Source organism: Stegodyphus dumicola, chromosome X1 (assembly GCF_044657685.1).
Source record: "Stegodyphus dumicola isolate Sdum_Otavi_A_Nest chromosome X1, ASM4465768v1".
In the NCBI taxonomy this organism is placed as follows: domain Eukaryota; kingdom Metazoa; phylum Arthropoda; class Arachnida; order Araneae; family Eresidae; genus Stegodyphus; species Stegodyphus dumicola.
The window spans coordinates 135886813-135912383 of record NC_140780.1 but is presented as its reverse complement, the minus strand read 5'-3'; the positions used below and the strand labels follow the sequence as shown (position 1 = coordinate 135912383).

General features: G+C 33.5%; 1 protein-coding gene across 7 annotated transcripts in view; it reads right to left on the bottom strand.

Annotated features, from left to right (window-relative positions):
- Positions 1-25571, bottom strand: part of Scgalpha (sarcoglycan alpha) — a 146068-nt gene that overhangs the window by 69048 nt on the left and 51449 nt on the right. The gene's annotated exons all lie outside the window — the stretch shown is intronic.

The following is a 25571-nucleotide window of genomic DNA, read 5'->3' as shown; positions in this document are numbered from 1 at the left end:
AAATCTTTAAAGGATTTCAAATTTTGGATTTCTGTTCTGAAAGTATTTATAAATAATAAAAGTTGTACTTCCAGTGCAAGTCTTCTTTATATGTTTTCTGCATTTTTGAATTATTAAGAATTTCCGTATTTGTTAACAATGACAGTATTTTAGGTTCTTTATTTCTCTTTTATTTTTCAAATTTAGTTTCTATGCCCCATTTATTTGCAATAAACTCAGCTTCTTTCATAATGTCTTCAAACTTGTTTCTCATATCTTGCATATTAATAGAAATGCTTTTTAGATGTTGATGAACTCCATTCAAGTCAATTGATTTTCGATTGTTGAGCCGATTGATTGGTTGATCGATCCTGCACTATAGCGCAGGACGTGTTTAAAAAATTTTGTTTTTAATTTTGGCCTGTTATGATGTTTCTTAATGTATGGAAACATAGATTATATTTATATTTCATATTTATCATAAAAATATCTCGTTAATATAAAAATACGTTATTAATATTAGTAGACATTTGCATTGTTAATGGTGATAATTTTGGATTTTTCAGATAAATGGATTAAAAGTTTAGCTGAATTGAATTTTTAGCAAGTTTTAAATTATAAGAATTTAGTTTATGATTAATTTAGATATTAAAAATCAATAACTTACCTTTATAATGAAGAATTATATTTGAGATCGTTTTGAAATTTAATTTTACAGACAAATTTCTGTTTGTTCTCACCATAGACTAGAGAAATGGCATTAGAGCAAGTTTAAGTTCAGTTTACTGTTCTGAGTCATCAGCCAATTTACAAGTGTACTTGAGGGGTAGCGTTTCACACTTCAGTGCATCTGTTTAACGAAGAAAGGGACCCCGCCTCAGCTTTAAATTTCCAGTGTCTCCCCAAGTTGAGTCACAGTAAAAGTTTCCTCCAAGACTTGACTGTAAAGATGTCCATTGTCCATTTCCCTTTCAAAACGCTGAAACATCTGTTTTTTTTCTTTTTCCCTTCAGTCAAATTGTACTATTATTATTGTCATATTCCAGTGATACATAATACATCACCTGCAATATCTTTCTACATTTCCTCTGTACTATAAATGCATTTCAGTTAATGTATAATTATTAAATATTTAACAGTAAAAATTATGGATATTCGAATATTTTTAAGAAATTCTTAACAAGTTTACGATGAAATCATAAACAGGTAGAAACAAATTTTATTGATATGTATCCAAAGAGCTTTGAAAATGATTGTGTAATACGAAATGGGAATTTTAAAATTAATCTAAATATAAATACCCACTGTAGCAATATATAACGATTCCCTTCCAAGTTTCAAAGTCCCAGAAATGTTTAATAATTTAGAGTTTAGCTTATTGATACCAACGTATATTTGAAGATGAGTACTCACACTCTGTCGAATGGATTCTAAAAGTAGTACACAGAAATATTTGTTTAGGAAACAAGTAGAAAGTTTCTTCATAATTAGTAAAAATAAAATTGTATGAAACAAGTTTTGCACACTTCGTAGAGAAATGCGCAAAACTTCATTTATGAAAATAGGTTTGTTGTACACCAGGTGGATCAGAAAGCAAAAATCAGTTAGGAAAAGTGGATATATTTTAGGAGCATTAATATTTATGATTATTGTTATGTTTTATTTGCGTCTTAGAAAGCTATTTATGTCTCAGAAATTAATGACGTCAGATTTCCAGTCTTTACATTGCTTATAAATTAAGCAGTATCCATTTTTTATCTTAATCATTAATTTATTAATGACAAAAATATAAAAAATAAATATAATGTATGGGAACATATATTAACGGAAGCTATTTATGTCTTAGAAAAGTTATGCTGTGATGTCGAAATGAAAGAGAATAATGTACAAAGGGATTTTATGAGTGAAAAATCGCATCATTTACTATTAAAACATGTTAACTAATTTTTTTAATTTGCAAAAATTATTGAAATATTGCAATAACGGGGCAGCATTCTTTTCTGAAATATTCCATTCGTTTGTGTAGTGAAAATAGCAATGTAATTCGCATTCTTTCAAATGTTGAAATGCAACTTAAAACTATTAGGGCAACGCTGCCCTTTATATGTTTAATATTTTCAGTAATTAATTTATCGAAATTTACAAAGTAGTATATACTTTTAGTTGTGTGATGCCATTTTTATTTTCATTATTATATTATTATTGATGATTTCACGTACTGAATGCTGTGGAAAGTAAATTAAAAGCAAAAGTAAAGTAAATTGTAAAATTTCATTTCAAATAACGATTAGAAAGTACTCCATAAAGGCATTCTTCCCATTAGGCAAACAGTCCTCGAGTGCTTTATTATTATATAAAAATTCAATCCAATTCCGTTTAAATAGCCCACCAGCGCCTGAGCGGTAAAATCGCTGAACACTGGTAGTTCGGTCCGAGGTTCAAATCCTGTGAACGGGCTGGCTGCATGGGCATTTTTGTGGTTTTTCCCACGTGTAACGTGTTTACGAGCCAGTTTCCCTTAGAAAGTCTTCCAAGAAGGCATCCCTCCCCTTAGACAGATAGCCCTAGTGTGCTTTGCCCTATAATCAATACACCAATACATTGTTTAAATAACATACAAATTATTGCGCATTACTCAATTATACGCTTAAATGTTTCACGTTGTCAAAAAAAATTGTAATTTATGATATTTTTTTCAAACGAAGAGAGATTAATATATTACTTTCAAAACAAATTCAATGTCTTCAGAATTATCTTTTACAGATAAGTGTGAATTTTTGGTAGATGGGTAATTTACAGGTTAAGAAATACTACAGCTCTTCTCTTTTCTAAAGCAAATCAAGTGAATCCTCAAACGAGTTCTGTGCTTTCAGATTTAATTCTCGATTAGGGATTTTAAAGAATTCCTAACTTGCATTTTATCTGCAATGTGCGAATATTTTGAAAATTTTGATATGAAAAATTGGATAAACATTTATTTACTCATTATTTGAAGTAAAAATATTCATCCATTCCCATTTCCTACCCCCATGAGTGAAAAAGTAATGAATTTCGATAAATTTAATGAAAAAAAATTTCATTAAATTTACACCGGAAATTAACTGAAATATTTGGCCGCTTAATGTTTGAGCATCTGTGTGTTCGTAGCCTTTACGCCGGAAATTAACTGAAATATTTGGCTGCTTAATGTTTGAGCATCTGTGTGTTCGTAGCCTGTCGTAAAACTCCCCCCCCTTTTTTTTGGACCTTGAATTCATTCAAAGATCCCTAAGCCAAACAGGAAATCTCTCCTTTCCAAATGCGGTGTCATAAATTCTTAGCGTTTCCTTAGAACGGCATTTCGACATGGGGGTGGGGCAAAGTCCTTTCATGCCACAACTGCTCAACTTATGTTAATGATTTTCTGTCCTTAAGAAAGAAAAGCATGTATTCTGAAGTTATCAATTGATACTTACGAATTATTCCCCCCTCCAGCTTATTAATGTAAAAAACAAAGGGGAAAAAATCGATCCGCCTTTAAATTTGTCATTTTGTAATGTCAATATCCAAAATGTTTCTGTCCCTTACCTTGCCCCTTGGTGCGACTGCACAGGTTGTAAGTACCATCGTTTTTTACATTGTGAGCACTATACATTCAAACATGCAGATTCTTCCTTATTTAATTTCTTTAAAAATAATACAGGATGAGGTTATTTGGTGGCAACAATTTGAAAAGTTATACGCCGTTTATAGCAAACCAACGAAATATATGTTACATTAAATTCTAAGAATCATTCACATAATTAAATTCAAATTAAATATTAGGACTGATTTTTGGACTTGCGTTTAATGGAAAAGCTAGTAAGAGATTCAATATATGAACAAAATTAAACGCTACTGGAATGACATATTACGAAAATTACGAACTGCAAATAATATACCACGATTTCTCTTAACTTGCAAAGTTCATTCCAAAGGACCAGAATCCTGCCTAGTTACTTCTTTGATTTATACTTAGAATATATGTCTACTGATTATTCGATCATAATGTGAATTATACAGAAACAAATTAATATATAAAATAAGTACTTTATAATAAATAAATAGTTACAATTAATTTTCACTTCCACAGCTTTTTGATTTGAGATTACAAAAGGAGAAACCTTTTCTTTAGGGGGTCGCCTTTAATAATTTTCAGGTTTGAGACTAAGGAATTACAAAGAAACTTTTCCGATTTTCCTCTCACTGCTATCCCTAAACTGGGGTAGGTCATGAAGTTATTATTTCATAGTCGAATGCTGGAATTTTAACTTTTGCAAACACTTGAATTTAGCTATTTCAGGTGATTTTAAGGGCCTCCTATCTGCGTCATACAGAGAATTGCGTTACTGCACCATATAGGTAGGGGGCCCTTAAAAACTTAAAAGAAAACGAATTCTATTATCTACATATACTTAAAGATTCTAAAGTTAAAAGTAAATTGTAGTCAAATCAAGGCTATTCCTCAACTATATTAATATTAACAATCATGTAAAAGGGGTTTAACACAAAATCAAAATTAAAATAAGAATTTATAGTAGTACAAATTCTAAAAATAAAAATGAAAAGCAAAAGGGAAAAAAAATACAAGATAAAAAATATAAAAATAATAATTAATCTTCTTTTATTGAAATTCTAATTCCGAACTCCTCAAGGGAAAATGAATTAAAGCTTCTTTATATATGTAATGGAATCCGCCTTTTAAGTTCAAACTTGTAAATGTAGTTCAGCACGACATTTAAGGGCCTCCTAAGCCTTCGGGCCCCTATGCAACGGCATTCCTTGCATACCCTTATTTAAGCTACTGTTCTAAACGTTGGCAGGTCTATGCTGTGGAGTCAATGGCAGTCTTCTTAACGGATGCCATGAGTGAAGGCCATGTTCAACCAATCGACGGGAAATTTTTCTGGTCGACACGAGAACATCCAGGGTATCTTGCACATGCTGCAGAATCGCGATACCAGTGAAGTGACTTGCGGGACCGACCCAGCTTGTCGGCGGATGCATCGATCCACGCGTGCTGACGTCACTCTGGCTGCACCTGCACTCCTCCTTCTTCCCACATTTCCTTGTTCCAACCATGTTCGCCATAGCTGATGCACCGTGCTCACATCTATGTGGGTATCAGCTGCGATTTGGCGTAAGGAGCAACTCGCCCTTCTCAGTCCAATCACCATACCCCTCGTAAAATCGTCTATCTCCTGGAAGTGCCTTCGTTGATGTCGGCCTGGCATTCTCTCCTATTACACGTATCCTCCAAGACAAAAACCAGCTTTCTTCGATAATTGGTCTGGCAGAAATAACGACATGAATATTGCCCATTCTGCACGTTCTTTCCCTTATATCTTACTTCACGTGTGTCGGAGAGCTGCGCTTTCACATCATTCGCATAACTCAGTGACGTGCTTCTACTCTAAAATTTGCAGAAATTTCTGACCACTCCTTCTTGGTGTTGCATTTTCAATGTCGAGCAGTGTATATATGAGGGCGTCGGAGTATTTAAAATTCCAGGTGTCAGAATCAGAGTCGGTCATTTTCCCTACCGACTCCACAACCCTGAAAAAAACTCAACACACTAATCATAACAAACATGATCCATAACTTTCAAAACTGCATGAATTAGTGCCAAGATAGATGGTGGCATTATGTGCCGGCATAATGCACATACAACCATTATTGGGTTGCTAGATAAACACATTTTTGTAAAATTCTGCGTTACCTATTTTGGTGACATATGCTTTTCCCAGTCAAGGTTGAGCAGATAATGCAATAACACCATAAATTCTTATCAGAACAAAGATCTCATCAAATATTCACTAAATTTTTTTTTTTTTTTAAATTTATCCCAAAATGTAAGATGAGTCTTATTTTTAAACAAATACAGTATCTAAATAACATATTTCATTTTGTTATGTATAAATACAAATGTAATTTTTTAAGATTTAAAATATTGCAAAAATATAACATTTGCATGATACTTTGTAGAGAGGTTTTTTTTTTTTTTTTTTTTTTTTTTTTTTGTGAATGAATGATCAGTGAAATATTTCACATGCAATGAAATTTTGTATTTTGGTATACGTCTGACTCGTAGTTATATGTATACCCTTTATTATATTTATTTACTGTTTTGTTGACTTTTGTACCCTTCAGTTTTATTGAAATTTCAGTCTCATGACCGAATTTATCAATTTTAGAGCACTCACAGTTTACATTTGCATGTTAAGAAACTGCCTTGCATTCATTCAGCAATATGAACTTCCCTTGTTTGGGGTTACTCTAAATGGATAATTGTATTATAACAACATCTTCATACTTATAAATAAGGAGAAATGTGCCCTATTTCCTAGGATGACTCCACTCTTCTCACAAAGATAATAAAGAAATTCTTGAGAAATTACATTCAGTCACCTTTCAACACATTTGCTCTGAACCTTAAATACTGTATTACAGTTAAAAGTCTTTAATCCGGACTCGTCGGGACTTCGACGATTCCGGATTATCGATTTTTCCGGATTATAGATCATAAGTTTAAATCTGGTAAGATGGCATGCAGAAATTATAAAATTAAAAATATGAAACAGTAATTTATGAAATAAAGAGCAATTTATGATCTAAAGGGTATAAAAATTTACAAAAAAAAGCTTAATATTTATTTGTTTACTTTATTAAACATTTCTTTCAATGTAAGTTGTTTAAGTTGCTTCATTTTTTATGTGATAATACATTCTCTTTAATTCTATAAACAGACATAATTTCTTGTTCAGTTACAAAGTTCCGCTGTTCAAGTCCCGTTAATTGCTGTGCCGAGAATACCGACTAACTTGTCAATCGAAATTTTTTTGTTTTCACTAACCTCTCTGTCACATTCTTCATGTCTTTATCCATTTTTTGCTGCAATTCCACTTTTTGTTTGTTGGACATCGAAACATACTTTCATTTTGTAGATCCTTTGGAAGTTCCAGCATCGGAAATTCTATTTGACATAATCGAAAGTTCAAGTTTACTTTTATAAAATTGCTCCTACAGTCTGCAAAAAATAATAAGCGGGATCCAATTCAAAGATTAAGGAACAACATAATCATTAACATTATTTAAAATAGATAATTAGATATTTTTAGCTTACACCGTCCGTTATACATTAAACGCGCAGGCGAAAACGTATTCTGCACTTGCGCACACGCATATGCGCAGTAGTCAAGGTCTTACGCGCACGCGTAAAACGCCTGTACGCATGTGCCAACGCGCCGCATGCGCAGAAAGTTTTTAGCTTTGAGGACCGGATTATGGGTGTCCGAATTAACGACTTTTGACTGTATTCGCAAATAATTTTAAGATTTTTTACACTGCAAGGAAAAAAACCATTGTATCCAATGTAAACACCATTAAAATATGCAAGTTTGCCCTGGTATCTTATTCACTCAAAATATTCATCACTCTGGTAAAATTAGATATTACAGTCCAGTTTGGCACGTTTAAAAAAAATTACAAAGTTGCCAAATCAGTTGTTTTCTCATGTTTTCAGAAACTCATTATATCGCCATATTAGATGGCTGCGAATTTAAATTAATTCTATAAACATGCAAAAAAACAGATCATGTAAACATGCAAAAATATCAAAACAACCTGTAAACATGCAAAAATATCAAAACAACCTGTAAACATGCAAAAATATCTAAAACAGGACTTCAAGAACAACAAAAAAAAGGGGGAAGTGCAGAATCACCCACTGCATGGCACGTTTTTAAGAATTACACATACTGGGTATCCATGTACACATTGACAAATTTTCACTTTAAAAAAAATACCAAAAATCAACCTATTTTCACTTAAAAAGTCAAAGAAAATTGACAGAAATCCAATTCTTCTTACACTTGCAAATGCCAAACAACTAAGTGGGCAGTTCTGCACTTTACCTAAAGTATTTGAAAGTTAATACAGTCAAAAGTCATTCATCCGGCTCGTCGGGACTTCAGCAATTCCGGATTATCGATTTTTCCGGATTATAAATCATCAGTTTAAATCTGGTAAGATGGCATGCAGAAATTATAAAATTAAAAATATGAAACCGTAATTTATGAAATAAAGAGCAATTTATGATCTAAAGGGTATCAGAATTTACAAAAAAAAAAGCTTAATATTTATTTGTTTACTTTATTAAACATTTCTTTCAATGTAAGTTGTTTAAGTTGCTTCGTTTTATGTGATAATACTTTCTCTTTAATTCTATAAACAGACATAATTTCTTCTTCAGTTACAAAGTTCCGCTGTTCAAGTCCTATAATTGCTGTGTCGAGAATACCGACTAATTTGTCAATAGAAATGTTTTTGTTTTCAATAATCTCTTCACTATCGGAAGCGAATTATATTGACGAAGAATTTGATTTAAATCATATCAAAGACGGAGTAAATCGAGATGAAATACTACATTTAGTAAGGAATTATAAGCCAAATAAAATAAAAACATCTGCCCTGAAGATAAGGATAGTGCTGACAAATCAACTTCCAATTCATTGCGCGCCGCAGCGTTACAGATAAACAAACGTTAAAGTTTAGATAAACAAAGGATATGGCTTTATCCATTTTTTGCAGCAATTCCACTTTTTGTTTAATGGACTTCGAAACATACTTTCGCTTTGTAGATCCTTTACATATTAGTAAATATATATCAGATATTCTCTTTGACATAATCGAAAGTTCAAGCTCACTTTTATAAAATTGCTCTAACAGTCTGCAAAAAATAATAAGCCGAATCCAATTCGAAGATTAAGGAACAAAGCAATCTGCAACATTAACTGAATTAGATAATTTTAGCTTAGCTTATACTGTCTGTTATACATTAAACGAGCATTCGTAAACGTATTTTGCGCACGCGCACACGCATATTCGCAGCTGTAAAGGTATTACGCGCATGCATCATCATGACGCATGCGCAGAAAGTTTGTAGCTTTGAGGTCCGGATTAGGCGTCCAAATTAACGACTTTTGACTGTACTTTTGCTTCAGAATTTACGCCTTTATGCCTGCTAAGTCCAAAATATTGTAGAATACATGTACTGGCCAACGGCGTGATGGTGCTTTCACGAAGTACTTTCTTGCCATTCAATCCAAAACATCTACCCCGAATTTTGTAGAATTGTAAAACTGTATTACATCAGGAACCTTCTTTTCATTAGATTCAAATTCAACTGATGAATGGAGTATATGTAACAAAATTGCGTTTTTGTTCCTTTTACCTTGGATATGATGTAAGTGTTATATAGTCGTGTTTCATCAGTTGAAGAAAAAAGTTCGTTTCTTACATTTTTGAAACTAGAGGGAATTTCTCTTTTTGTGCCATTTACTGTTCCAACATGACTCAATCCTTTTGATTTTAGGGATTTAGGAATTTTTAGATTTTACTGATGTAAAGAAACTGTCTGTTGTTATATTTCGGCCAGTATTTTTTGTAAGGATCAACTAAACAATTTACTACGTTCTTTCCTAAACTTTGATCACTTGGTCTCATTTCATCTTTTCCTAAATATGGAAATCCGACTAATAAGTATTTTGTCCTAACGTCTACTGCTAGCCGAAATTTTATTCCGAATTTATCGGGCTTGTTAGGCATATACTGCAAAAAATGGCATCTTGTTTTTGTAGGGAATGACTGTTCATCAATCGTAATGTTTTCATTTGGTTTGTAGCAAAGCTTACAGTTTTCTATAAAAGTATTCCATATCTTGGATATTAGTGCAAATTTATCACACTGCAAATGTGAAGACCTTGTTAGTTTATTATCAAAACGAAGAAATTTCATAATTTCCAGAAACCTATCTCTACTCATAGTTTCATGAAAAAACTTTAGTCCCCAAGTCTTGGACCACAAACTAAGAATTGGTAAACCCTTGGCGGCTAATGCCTCCCTTTACGTACAACAACACTATGAATGCTTCCAGTTCTGCTAATAAAATAGTGAAAGAGTCATTATGAAGTTTACGCTTGGCTTCAGCATCAGTACACTCCTTTATGACACATAATTTTTTTTTTCATTTATTATTAACTTCCACGTACTAAGAGCTTTACCAGAACAAATGTGACGTTTAGCATAGGATGTCGGTCCTGCATTTTCTCGCAAGATATTTTGCAAGGGTCGACGAAATATTTTCTACTTTCCATACAGTTCCATCACTAGCAATTTCTTTACGAGTGTTAGTCTGAATTACGTTGAATTTCATATTCCCTTTTGAGCATCTACTAGTTCCCGCTTTGGCATTCTCTTAGGTACGGCAGAATTTGAACTCGTAGAAACAAATCCATTTATACTTTCACTTGAGCTAGAGGATGATATTGCCTGATTACTCTCTATAATAAATTCAGAATCACAAGATGTTTCATCTCCATCTTTATCTGTAGAATTATTTTCGATTTCAGAACCGGAATCTGCATCAGATAGTTCTTGCATCAGTTTCACGATTTCTTCATGCGTTAGTCCTTTTCTACGCGCCATTAGTACGTCACTATAATAAATTCATGTAAATAGAATAAAATTTCCCACTAAAACTTATTATGAATAATAAACAAAATATCTATGAAAAATCTACAAACGTTCAACTCAACGTTCAGCTCGTAATAATCTCTTTTCTCTGTTTTCTTTCCACAAAGAAAAGTATTGCACATATTTCAAATCATGTAACTAGCAGATGGGAAACTACGCAGACCCACCATATTCTTTTCCTTTGCATTTTGTTTAGCAGGTGCAAATAAAAATAGTTTACAGAAGTAACAGTGTTCAGATAATACAATGGAGTGTATTCACATTCCTTTTCTCTCAAAGGGGTCAAAATGACACCTACCGTATTTCTAGGTATAATCGTTTGTTAGGGCTAGAATAAAAATACGATTTTCTTGAAATCTTTACTATTTGGTAAATCGCAATGATTTAGGAAAAGTCGAGAAAAAATTAAGATATTTGCGAAAAAAAAGAAGAGCTGTCAGACATAAAAGTTCGCTATGTGTCAAAATGACCCCTCCTGTAATTCTAGTGTTAAAAGTAAAAGCAGAAACAGTAGCTGAAAACCCTCGGAGTGGCGTAAGTGATTTGTGAAATCATGAGATTTGTTGCTAAATGGTTTATAGTGCTTTGTTTTTCTAAATATATTGTTTTTTAATGCTACTAAAGAACTAAACTGCACTAAAAATATATAACTACAAGTATACTATTAATATACTTATGGTATTAATGAATGTAAGGTCATGAAAGCAAACAGTAAAGTAAGCAATTAACACAAATCCAACTAATTAAATGCTGTTTAAATACAGTTCCAGTTAACAGATCCAAACAGTCTTCCCACTGAGAGGGTTCCGAGAACTCTGTGCTACAAATATTTTCATAGATGTTGCTACAAATAATAAGGTGCAGGAATGAGTTTATTAAAATCACAACCCCATTTGAATTGTGGAACCCATACAAAATCAGGATTTTGTGTGAGATTGTCAATAACTGCTGTAATTCACTTCAGAACTGAAAGGAAGAGATTTTGGATATGTTATGATATGTCAGTCCAGCTATTTCCAAATGTTTCCAAAGTTCATCTGGTGCAGCCACAGGTGGTGTAGGTAAGGATTACTTGTTTGACAGTCATCAACCAAACTTCTTTAGCAGGCCATATACTGGGGGTCATTATTTGTAGTGGCTCAGTTATTGCCTTAGTAACAATTATTTTTAATTTAAAATATTTTATGCTTTCGCATTGCATTTAACTATTTTGTAAAATTAGCATTTTGTTTATTGATATTTATATTTCTTTTATGTTCAATGCCAACAAGTGGTTGTTCTTAATCATTTAGCTTTTGAATTTTGTTCCTACTGTTTATTCCATTCTAAGCAGCAGCTTATTTTGATAGTTCAAAATTAAAAGCAGTAAACTTAGCTATTCGGTAGTGATTCTTGCTGTTTCTAAATTGTAATTCAGTTTGAATACCGGTAGTCAAGGCTATATACTGGTGACTTATTTCTGTTTCTGATTTGACAACAAATGAGTTTTCTGAAGCTACTGAGAAAGTATCGATGCTGTTGCCAGAATTTTATTAGTTGAGTTGAAAAATACCCTCTTTCTTGGATTGTAAACCAGTATAATGGTTTTTTTCCCCTTCAAATCTGATTTAAAATCAGTAACATTTCAGAAGAACTGAAATTTAGTTATTTAGTTTTACAGCTTGAATCTAAGTTTGTCAAAAATATTTAGGATAGTGTAAAATATTTGGATGCTAAAACTAAACTATTACATCTATTTAAGGAAAGTAAAAATGTAAAAATTAGATGTTTGATTACTAGTATTGAGCTTGGTGACATAAAACCAAGCCAATTTTTGCAGAAATTAAGATCAGTTGCTGCTATGGATATGTCTAAAAATTCAATCAAAAGATTGTGGCTTGAGAAGATGCTTAACACAATCAAAAATATATTATTAGTTAGTTAAGATAGAACAAAGTTAGCTTCTTTGGCAGAAAAAAAAAAAATGGGTGATATGAATCAAAAGTATATAGTGCTAATGCAACTTCTGTTTCTGTAAATGATTTGTTGCATTAAATTGCCTCTTTTGGTGAAAACTTTGATCAAATAATTATTTGATCAAGGATCAAGACAGAGGGATTCGGATTCACGTAAGCCCTCTTCATGATCATGAAGCCAATCTCATAAATGATATAATCCAAATAGAAATTTTGTTTCTATCACTTTCGATTTTTGAGCAAAATGTATTCCAGAGACATTCCAGCCCCTGTGTGCTTGGGTAAACAACCATTTGAAAAACCAGGAAGACATGAATCTACAATATCTTCTGCAGAAAATATAAAGGATTGTCACAAATTTCACATACTCATTCATGACCGAAGATGAGATTTGCATTCTGTTGATAGTGAAGCTGACTTAATTCCAACATCTTTTTAGAATAAATGTGAAACTGAATACAAACTGTGTGCAGCTAAAGGCATAGAAATCTCCACATTATGCCATAAAAACACTAACCCTTGATTTTTGATTACTCTGTGATCTTCAGTTTCCATTCATAACTGATGAAGTCAAAAAAGGTTCTTTAGGAGCTCATATTTATTCTTCCAAATATAATTTACTTATTGATATAAATTTAAAAAAAAAAGTAATTGATGGTGTAACACAACTTAGTACCCAGGGGATGCTACTGCTGTTTCAAGGCATAACTACATAACCATATTAAATAAATCCATAAAAATTTCCAATTCACTTTCAAAACATCTCTAAATTTCTGAACTTAACTACTTTCCTACACAAATTAAACATGGCATTACACATTTTGTTATTATTTATGATAAACCCATTTATTCAAAAGTACAACAGCTCAATCTAAAATGATTAGTTATACCTAAAGCAGAATTTAAATTTATGCTTGAGAATAGAATAATTCATGCATCAAACTCCCATGGTCAAGCCCCTTGCATATTTTTACAAAAAAGGATGGTTCATAATGGCCTTGCAGGGACTACAGTCAGATTAATATGCAGACAATACCTGATCGGTCCCCCCCTCAGATTGGAAGTTTTCACCATATTTTAAAAGGCACAAATATTTTCTCTAAAATTGAGATTCATTCAAAGCTTATTTTCAAATTCCAACTGCAAAAGAAGACAAATGTCAAACAGCTATCGCCCCTCCTTTCTTTTTTAAAAAAATTTAATGTAATGAATTTTAGTTTAAATGCTCCTGCAATATTCCAATGATTTGTTCATGAGCCTTTAGACAATTAGAACTCATTTTTCCCTATTTAAATGATATTATTATTAGCATCCAGTACCCACAAAGAACACAAAAACCACCTTAAATTAGTTTTCGAAAGATTAAATACCTTTGGCTTAAGAATTAATATTTCAAATTCTATGTTTACTAGTTAAGTTGAGTTTTTAGGATACTTAATTACACCTTAAGGTTCCTGTCCTTTGTCAGAAAGAGTTCAAGCTATTATCAACTACAAACAACCAGAAACAATTCAAGAACTTCGAACTTTTCTTGGATTAATTTTTATCATCGTTACCTGAAAGATGTACAAAGAATCAAGCACTGTTACATTAATATCTTGAGGGAGCTAAAAAGAGGGACAAATGTAAAATCCAATGGCCTGAAGAAGCTGAAAAACAATTTGAAAAGTGCAAGAATGACCTTGTAAACATTCCACTGTTTGGTCTTTTCCCAATTCTGAACTACCTCTAACGTTATTTACAGATGTTTCAGATACAGAACTTGGCTTAGTGTTGCAACAATATGAAAACCCAGCTTGGAAACCAATAGCATTTTTTTTTTTTTTTATAAATAATTAAATGACACTCAGCAAAAATATAGCACTCATCAAGTTGTTAAGCAAAATGTTAAGTAAGTTCAAGATGGGCTGTTAAGCAAATATCTTTCAGTTTGATACTTCAAGCACTATCCAGATAGAAAGACATTTTCAATTTATGTAGACCACAAACCCTTAATATTCACCTTTCATCAAAAAATTGATGAAGCGGCACCTAAACGTCTACCCGCTTCATTATATATCTCAGCTTTTGATTGATATCAAATATGTAAAAGTTGAAAATAATATTACAGCTGATAAATTATCTAAAGTTAATGAATTTCATCAGTACAATATAATACAATAGCTGATGAACAGACTCAAAATGAAGAATCTACTTGTGCGCTTCCTTGAATTTAAAGCAATATTAGGCAATGTTGACCCTTTGGGGAGATATCTGTGGTGTGATACATCAACCAAAAACAGTTGCATGTTGCTCAAGCTTTCAGAAAACAAATCTTTCAACAAATTCATGGTTTATCACATTCAGGCAATAAAGCCGACTACAAAGCTAATGACGTTAGAATTCATTTGCCCCAATTTACGAAGGACATACAATTGTGGATATGAACCTGCATTCCTTACCAAACAGTTAAAATCAACTGGCATATCAAAATAAAACTAGATGAATTTGAATTATCCCCATGAAGATTTTCTGCAATCTGCATCGATCTCATCGGACCACTTCCACTATCCAAAGGGAATTTTTTGTCTTACTTAAATTGACAGATTTTCGAGCTGGATGGAATCAATTCCTTTAGATAATATTTCAGCTGATACTGTAGCATGAGCCTTTTATAGCAACTGGATTGCATATTTTGCCAAACTCATTAGCGATTGCAGATCTTAATTTAAATGTCAAACATTACAAGCTTTGCCTAAAATCTGAGGTATCAATTTGCAACATATTACTGCCTATAAGCGTCCTGGACTGACACACTGCCAACAGTACTTTTGGGTTTGCGTACTGCTAAGAAGATACACAGCAGAAGTAGTTTATAACCTGAGTTACAGACTTTCTGGAAAGTTTTTCAGCAAAACATGTATACAGACAACATGAGAGACATTTGCCAATGACCTCCAGAAACAGATGGAAGTCATAAAACCCAAAAAGATTGGTGAAAATTCATCTCAACTGATATTTGTACATAAAGATTTGAAAACCTGTTTTCACATGTTTTAGCAAATAGATCAGGTGAAAAAAAAACTAAAACCTCCTTATGAAGGACCATGCCCTGACGTAGACTGTAAGGATACATATTTTACTACTAGCATAAAAAGAAAATTTGTCAACGTATCCCAGCGATTGCTTGAAAATAACTAATGTTTCAGTTCAGGAACATTTTCAGCCAATAAAACAAATTGCAGAGAGCAGACTCAAAACCAGATGCAGATCAAAACATTCTCGCATGCATAGAACTATACACTTACCAGTTAGATTCAGGGTTTATATTTAAATTCTTCAGATAATGGCTTAACTCTATGGCAATTGCAATGTCCATCACTACTTATTTCTCAACCTCCGTAATGTAACTAAGTTACTAGAAGGGAAGCGATGTAATGGCTCAATTATTGCATGAGTAACAGTTATTTTCAAGTATTTTTTTTTTTTTTTATTTTTTTCATATTTATTTTGTAAAATTAACTTGAACGTTCTGTTAGTACTTGCATTTATGTTTCGTTTATATTGAACAACAACAAGTAGTTGTTCATTATCATTTTGTTTTTGAATTTTCATTCTATTGTTTATGTCATTCCAAGTAGCAGCTCATTTTGATAGTTAAAAATATAAAAGCAGTAAACTTAGCCATTCAGTAGTCATTCTTGCTGTTTCTAAATTGTAACTCAGTTTGAATACTTTTAGTCAAGGCTATACAGAGACAATTTTTTTAGCACAATACCACATGCCTAAAAAGAACGCATTGCTTCTGCTTCATTTCTAGACATATCTAGTGAAATGCAGTAAAAATTAACACGGGACAAACTAACATGCTTCGGAACACAATGCTCAATTAGATATGTGCTTGCTCTAACTGATGTTTAAATAAAAAAATAATAAAAAAGTATTCATATATTCTAGGAGAGAACTCCTAGACGAAAAAAGAAATCGCATTGTTTTTAGCAAAATCTGGAAAAGTTTCTAGAGTTGCCATAATGCTGACATGAAAGCAGTCATGGGTTATATTTTAGCAATACGGTAATGGATGCCACTCAATAGAAAAGTACCAAATTGCTCTATTTATAATCTCATTCTTTTACAGATTACATGAGATTAAGGAGAAATTTCTAAGCATATACAGTACAGCACTATTTATACTATTTAACTTTTATAGTTATATGTTGCTTCATCTTGGTCCTGATTCAGTCCCATTTATTTTAACACTAAAATATTTCTTTTATATGTCACATAACTTCAATTATATGTCACCTTTGCTTCACTGCACTGGTTTTACATTTCCCAGTCCCAACGTGCAATTTATTTTTCTCAGAAATAGGCATAAGCATGAGCTGTCAGAGTCTGATACAGGAGCTGAAAACCAATTCATGAATAGAGAGGAGCTTGGAAGCAAAAACACGTATGTATGTTTTTTTTTTTTTTTTTTTTTCTTTTGAACAGCGCACAGTGTTAAGTAAACTACATGGAGGAGATTTAGCCAATGCAAAATATCACAAAAGGAAAAGAAACTCTCAATAAAACATTTAAAAAAATTGGACAGAATACTAGTTTGGAGAAAGTTAACAAAGAAACTGGACATTCTAGTGACAACACTAAAAACAGTTGTTTATGATAGAAAAAAAAGTTGCAGAAAAAGTAAAACTTCTCTTATGAATAATCCACTTCACAGAAATTATATGTTCAAGATAGAAAGTTTCCTGAGGTCAAAGCGATTTTGCTAAAATTTTTAATTCGGTGCGACCAATACTGCACTGAATGGCCCCATGTTAATCAAAAAGTCAAAAGGCATAGCACTTTGACTGAATATGAAGGAAGCCCGATTTTCAACTGCATGGCTCCATAAATTAAAATTATGCATGGAATCTCATGTCATATTATAAATGGTGAATTAAAAAGCATTCCTGCTGAGTCGGTTGAAAAGTGGTTCAAGAATTTATCAACCAAAACAAATGGATATAAATTAAGACATTTTTAATGTTGATGAAACTGCTCTTTTCTTTGAACTTATGTCTGCAAGAAGAACCCTAGCTTTCAAATGTGACCCATAGCACAGAGCTAAGCAAAGTAAAGAACATCTCACTATTTCAGAACCATAAAAATTATTCCTTTAGTTAAAAGAAGTCAAAGATGTTAAAATTCTGACATCAGAATGTAAAGCAAGCAAGAAAGCATGGATGATTACAGCCATTTTTACAGAATGGCTCACAAAAATAAACAAAATTATCAGGAGAAAAACCGCAAAATTTTACTTTCTGTGAATCAAAGCACCATCCATCCTCAAAGACAGATTTCTTAGAAAATGTGAAAGTTGTTTTCTTCCCAAAAAATTTCACCAACGTAGGACAACCTTTTGATCTAAGCATCACTACAAAATTGAAAATGTTCTACAAGCAAAAGTCCAATCAAATAGTCCTTCAAAATAAAATAAGAAATACACATACCAAAAAAAAATATTCCTGTGGCTATGAATATGATTTCACATGCCTGAACTTGAGTAAAACCAAAAACAAAAATTTTTTCATTAAAGGGTATTTTCAGACCCATAGTCAATTGAAAGTTTTGAAGATAAAAATGATGGTGAACTGTAATTATGGCTGAAGAAAATAAGAAACTACTGGGATTGCACATTACAATTGAGGAAAATGTAAATTGTCATGCCAATACGGTGATGTCAGATTTATGTATAGTTGAAGAACTGACTGAAAACATTTTAACAGATGAACATTTATGTAGTGGGGATGAAGAAGAAAATGAAGAAATAATCCCTTCTTTTCAAAATGCTATCAATTGCATAACACTCTCAGAAATTCATTTGTGTACGATAACACAAGTCAGAAATCATTTCCCGGACTGAATTTGATTCATTGAGTTTTGCTTAAGATTAAGAATCAAAAGACATATCAGATGACAATAAAAGACTTTTTCTTTAACAATTAAACTTGACTTCAAAATTTTCTTGGGGAAAAAAAGTGTTCATTAATAATTTTTTATTTGTCAAATGCCAGTTATATGTTGGCCGTTAGGCCATTAAACTCCTTGCTTGCCAATAACGCTGAAATCTACACAAAAAAAAAATTGTCAGTGCTTCACACTCGTCCAAATGTTCCACCATCATTGGCCGTCTACTATTACATAAAACAAACAATGGCAAACCAGCTAGTCCAATGCGAAATAAATGATTCTGCAGACAGTCATGCCCCATCAATAGTCTAAAAGATGCTACCACAACTGTTCGCGGGTGGTCAGGGCTGGGATTGTTGAGAGAACACTCCAAGGCTTGCCATCACAAGCCCAAGTGACAAAATCTCTAAATGTTTTTTGATATGTTAGCAATGTCAGAAGCTTATTAGAATGGAGGCTTACACTCGTTTTTGGCTTTTGGAGAACTGTAGTCCCCTTTTTTGCAAGTGTATCAGCCATTTCATTCCCATAAATAATGCAGTGTGAAGGTACACATTTGAAAGCTATCTTGTGGGAAAGTTCTTTTATGACTTCCTGACACTGTTGAATGCATATGTTCTTACAGTTTTGGTAAGAGGAGATAGCCTGTATTGCTGAAGTCAAATCAGACAGTACAACAACCCTCCTGAATGAGCTCTGCTGCTGCCTGGAAAAAGGCCATCTTGATCCCAATTCTTAAAAAGAACAAACCACAGCAGGATTTGGACAGCTATAGACCAATTGATTTAACTAATGTGTTATCAAAGATAATGGAGAGAATGATTATTTCCCGTCTTAAGTGGTACTTGGAAACCAATGGCTTAATATCTCCTAAACAAGTGGAACCATTCTACAAGTCAAGAAGTCGTATCCTTAAGCCAGTCAATTAAAGATGCACTTGATGAATGAAATTTGGTACTGGCTGTTTACGTAGATTTCCAAGCAGCGTATGATAACGTTTGAAGGTTAAAGGCTGCTCAAAAACTCCAGACATTCAGTGTTGGCGGAAAAATGTTCCTTTGAGTACAACATTTCTTGACCCAACGCTTTTGTGCTACTTGTTATGGGACCAGCACTTCAAAATATAAACAAGTTGAAATGGGTTTGCCTCTGGGCACAGTTATTAGCCCTATAACATTTTCATTAACGATCTACCAGACATCTAAGAATCAGATGGGATCGTGAACACTGCCCTTTTTGCCAATGATCTTGTTGTATGGACCAGAGCTAATAAAAAAGATCAAGATGGTTTAAACTGAATCTCTGTGCTCCAGAGACTAGAGGAGTGGTGTTTTGCTAATAATATAAGAGTTAATCAGGGTCAGACTACTTGTCAGTTTTTCATTCTGAACAGACAATACTTTACTCCTAGACTAATGTAAGAGAAGTTGTTTCTGCAGCAGATGGATGATGCCACTTATCTTGGCTGTATTTTATGCAAGCACTTAAGCTGGAGAAAGCATACAGAGCATGTAGTTGGTAAGGCAGAACGTGGATTACCTATCCTTAAATGCTTAGCAGGTTTTTAATGGGGTTGTGATAGAGAGACTCTCAACTCGACGTATAAAGTGTATATTCGACCAATACTAATTTATTGCTGTAAGATACTGATCTCGGCTACACGAAATGTGATACACCGTCTGAAGGCATTCCAAAATCAGGCACTGCACATTATAACTGGAGCTGTCAAAACGACTCCCATTCTGGCAATGCAGTTGGTACCGCCAAACCAACCAACGACAAACCTAATTAAGAAAAATGCTTTCATCCTTTCCAGAGACTTCGATTACCAAGTAACCCTCATTGGAGAAATTATGATTATAATAAACAACAAAATCCAAAGACACAAAATGGCATTCTGCAGTGTGTCTCTCGCCTAGAACAATACAGTCATACGAGAACACTGAAACTGGCACAGCTGTTTTTGTTAAATCCTTTGGATTATAGCTTCCTTGATGTATGGTTGGACCTGGAAATGAATCCAGAGCAAATAAAAGCTATAGCTTTGAAAAAAACAGAGCAACATTTTCCGACTATGGAATGGATGCATGTATACACACATAACTCTCTGACCGATAGGATCCAGAGGGCTGGAGCTGGAGTTTTTAGCAAGCTTTTCAGTTTCTATATACCTGTAGAGGCTTACTCCATGCATTTTGATGGAGAACTGAAAGCCATTCATGTGGCTCTCCAACAATCATCATTGTTCATTAATAATAACAAACTGCATTCTGTCTGGGGACATAGCCCTATTCAAAATTAATGATGAAGTTAAATCTGTGCAACAAATCATAGCTCAAGACTCAATCACAATACCAGCATGAATAGAATTTTTACTTCCTGGATCCATAGATGAAAATAAAAATTTTTGGCATGGTGTAATGGAATATTCCAAGAACTGTAACAGCCCAAAAGGAAGTACTACTAGCCTCAGCACTCATTGACCTACTGTGGGCCATTATCCCAGTGAGAGTTACCTATGTAACTGATAAGGTAAAACTCGTTAGAAAAGATGAAGTGGTTGTAGCATGTACTCCAGTGACCTGTATTAAAATGAAACAGTAACCATCCAGCATCCACGTCTTCAGATAGCCTAACATTGGAGTTACTGCAGAATGCACAACTAAGAGATGGAGACAGAAATGCAGCAGAGTAAGCCATTCAAGAAGTTTTCCTCACTCGTCTTCAAATGTGGATTGAAACAGTTCGACATGGTATAGAACTGAAACAAGAGACCATCCACCAATCACGCAACATCCAAGATGCCTACTGATTGGGAAACAGGAAGAGATAGAAAAACTTCTAAAGGAATTACAAGAAAGCATTATCGAGAGCAAGCTCTTAGGCCTCTCCCATCATCCTCGCAAGAAAAAAAGACAATTTAACTAGATTTTTGCATTGACTATCATCGGTTGAACAAGGTTATGAAGAAAGACAGATACGGTCTTCCAAGAATTAACGATGGACACTCTTTCTGGAAGCAAGTGGTTTTCCACACTTGATATAAAGGTGGATATTGCCAGGTAGAAATACACCCCGATGATCAAGATAAGACAGCTTTTACTACTAGACAAGGAGGGCAGTTCAAGGTGATGCCCTTTGGATTATGTAACATACCAACAACATTTGAACACCTCACACAGACCATGTTGAAAGGTTTTTCCTACGAAGCCTGTTTGATATCCCTGGATGACAACATCACTGTTAGGATGAGTTTTGAAGAACATTTAGAACATATTAGGAAGATACTTCAGAAAACGAAGGAAGCAAATCTAAAACTAAATACTGCCAAATGTAAATTGTTCAGACAGGAAGTGACTTTCGTCAGACATGTCATCTCTGCCAAAGTTGTGTTTATGGATCCAGAAAAAGTGTCAGCAGTTAAGAATTTGAGCTGTCCTGAAAATATCCATCAGTTGAGACATCTTCTGGGACTGTGCATGTACTACAGTAGATTTACACAGGACTTTTCTTCCATCATTAAACCCTCTCACAGGCTGACGGAGAGTAAGAAAATGTTCTTGTGAACAAAAGAATGTGAGGATGCATTTAACAAACTGAAGGAAGCTTTTATACCTGCGACAAGCCTGACTTATCCTCAGCTAGACAAATCATTTATTCTTGACAGATGCGAGCAATGAGAGTGTCGGTACTGTTTGTCCAAAGAAATAAATGGTCAAGAATGTGTCAAAGCACACTGCAGCAAGTGTCTGTCAAAACCACAGAGGAATAACTGTGTTACCAGGAAAGAGTTACTCGCTATACTTAAAGCCGTAGAGTATTTCCATCATTATCTCTATGATAAATAATTCCTGCTCTACACAGATCATGCATCTTTGACCTGGCTTTTAAATTTCAAGAATTCTGAAGGCCAAATAGCCAGATGGATACAGACTCCAGGAATATGACATAATTATTTGTCATCAGAAGGGATCATAACATGGAAATGCTGATGCCATCAAGACCCTGCCCAGAAAGCTGCCAATATTGTTCCAGGGTCGAAGGAAAATATGAGCAAGTTAACCCAGCTGTATGTCACGTTAAAAATTCAGCACTGTCTGAGCCAGACCCACGAAGTGACAAAGAAATCAGGAAAGACCTGTTGGGACAACGATATTAAACCCATAATTGATTTATTCTAATCTTCAAACAGGAAACCTACCTGGCAGGACATTTCAATCTACAGTCCTACAACATAACAATGTTGGGCTTTCTGGGTCTCAATGCATGTTCAAAATGGAATTTTGTACTGGAAGTTTGAATCAGATGATGGAAAGGTATTCCAATGGCAGCTGATACTTCAAAGATCTGGATGCCCTTAAAGAATTACACAGCAGTCCAACAGGAGGCCACTTTCAAATAAGGAAGATGTTGCATAGAGTTCAAGAGCTCTTCTACTGCAGTAATGTATAGGCCAACGTGCAAAAGTTGTGGAAATCATGCGATGCTTGTGCGGGTCAGAAAGGACCGAAGAAATGCAGCTAAAAGAAGCAACCATGTTACAGTTTAGGAGCACCTTTTGGGCATATCACTTTTTATATCCTAGGACCTCTGTCACAAACTGCTGATGGCAAAAAATACATCCTCATTGTCATTGATTACTTGTGATCTGAAGCATATTCTATACGTTATCAAACGGCAGTCACTGTAACCAAGGTAATGACACAGTACAGTACAAAGTCTGAAATTCGGACTCATCGGGACTTCGCCGATTCTGGATTTGGGATTTTTCTAGATATTAGATCATCAGTTTAAATCTAGTAAGATGGCATGTAGAAATTATAAAAATAAAAATATGAAATCGTGATTTATGAAATAATGAAGTATTTATGATCTAAAGGGTATCAGAATTTACAAAAAAAAAAAAAAAAAAAGCTTAGTATTTATTTGTTTACCTTATTAAACATTTCTTTCAATGCAAGTTAAATTGCTTTGTTTTTTTTGTGCTAATGCTTTCTTTTTAATTCTGTAGACAGAAATAATCTCTTGTTTAATTACATTGTTGAAGCCCTGTAACTAAACTGACTAACTGTAATTCTGACTAACTTGTCAATCGAAATTTTCTCATTTTCAGTTACTTCTCCGTCACTTACTTCACCTATCGGTAGTGGTATTTTCTGTATCTAGAACCATACTACAGATTTCGCCATCCCTTAATTGATTGATGATTGGGAAGCACTGTCATCACAATGAAAAACTTCTTTTATATCATCTTCATTTATTACCACTTCTCCACATTTCTTTACAAAATCCATTAATTGGGAAATTTTGAGATATCCGAAAAACCTTCAAAATTAGCTGCTATCATCATCAAATTTAGCTATCCTTCACCACACATATTTAGCTAGGCATCATGAGCTTGACGACTAACGACAAGTTTTTCCGTTAAATTTTATCTTGCTTCTATTTTGCACTGAGACAGTTAAGCCTGAACTGTATTAGTTTAGTTATTTATTATACAGTACAAAGTCTGAAATCCCGACGTCCGGACATCCATTATCCGTAATGATCTAAAATCCGGACCTCAAAGCCAAAAACATTTTTTTATTATTATTATTAATACTTTATGCACACGCATTTTATTTTTTCTTTCATAATAAAACATGTGGAGACTCATTATGGAAAAACAATCATGTTAGCATAAATTTGTGAGATTAATAATTTGGCTCCATAGCTGAATATCTACTTGGCATACATCTCAAACCGAAACATTCACTTATTTTATATCCCTGAAGCCGACTTGGCGAGTCATTATATTTTATATTTTATTTTCATAATCGCATGTTTATCAATGCATGACAGTTTCAGTAATAACTCATGTTGTGATGTCTAAACTTTTTTTATATTACTAATTGAATAACAAGACTAGGGCAGCCTTTTATGCTAACATAACACTTGACGATGATTATAGATTCTTAAATGCTCTAAGAAATGTTGAAGAGGAAAAATTCAACAAAAATTTCTTTTCATATGCTAAAAATAGATTTTGTTAATGAAACTCATAGGCCAAAAGATTACATTTAGTGCTATTTTAATTAAGAATAACTGATTATTCACCATAAACCCAAAAGCGGCAGCAGAATTTAGGGAAGACGAAATTTTTGGAATTTAGGGAAGCACTGAGCGGCAAAATTAAGGGATGAGAAGTGTTTATGCTTTAGGCAAAGCACTGGGATCCAAAGTTTAGGCACGGTGAAAATTTAGAACTTAGGAAAGTGCTTTGTAGCAGAATTTAGGACACGGAGAGACTGCACCAGGCGGTATATTCAGGACTCAGATTAGTTTGAAGCGTGTGCAAGAAATAAACGCAGGTATAGTACATAACTAATACAATTCAGGCTTAATTCAGTATGTAATAGGAGCAAGACAAAATTTAGCGAAAGAACTTGGCTTTCATCACCAATCTTGTGATAGACAGCCAATAATGCATAACAGACACTATTAAGCTAGGCTAAAATTATCTTTACTGATTCTAAGGCATTTCAATTAATGTAGCAGACTGCGCTGCTTTCTGATCTTCTAATTTGTTCCCGCTTATTATTTTTTGAAGACTGTTAGAGCAATTTTATAAAAGTAAGCTTGTACTTTCGATTATGTCAAATAGAATTTCCGATTCTGGAGTTGCCAAAGTATCTACAAAGCGAAACCATGCTTTGATGTCCATTAAATAAAAAGTGGAATTGCTGCAAAAAATGGATAAAGGCATATCCATCTTAAAATTATGCGAGGAGTATGTCATTGGAAAGTCCACTGTATATGACACAAGAAAAAAGAAAATTTTTTTGAATTTTTTGTGAAAGCATCTTAAACAACATACATTGAAAGAAATGTGTAATAAAGTAAACAAATAAATATTAAGCTTTCTTTTGTAAATTTTGATACCCTTTAGATCATGATTGTTCTTTATTTCATAAGTTATGATTTCATATTTTTAATTGTATAATTTCTGCCTGCCATCTTATCAGATTTAAACTGATGATCTATTATCTGGAGAAATCCCATATCCTGAATCGCTGAAGTCCTGACCAGTCTGGATTTTGGACTTTGTACTGTACTTATGTCTATTTCTTGCGCATGCTTAAGGCTTATCAAAGTTCTGAATATATAAATTCC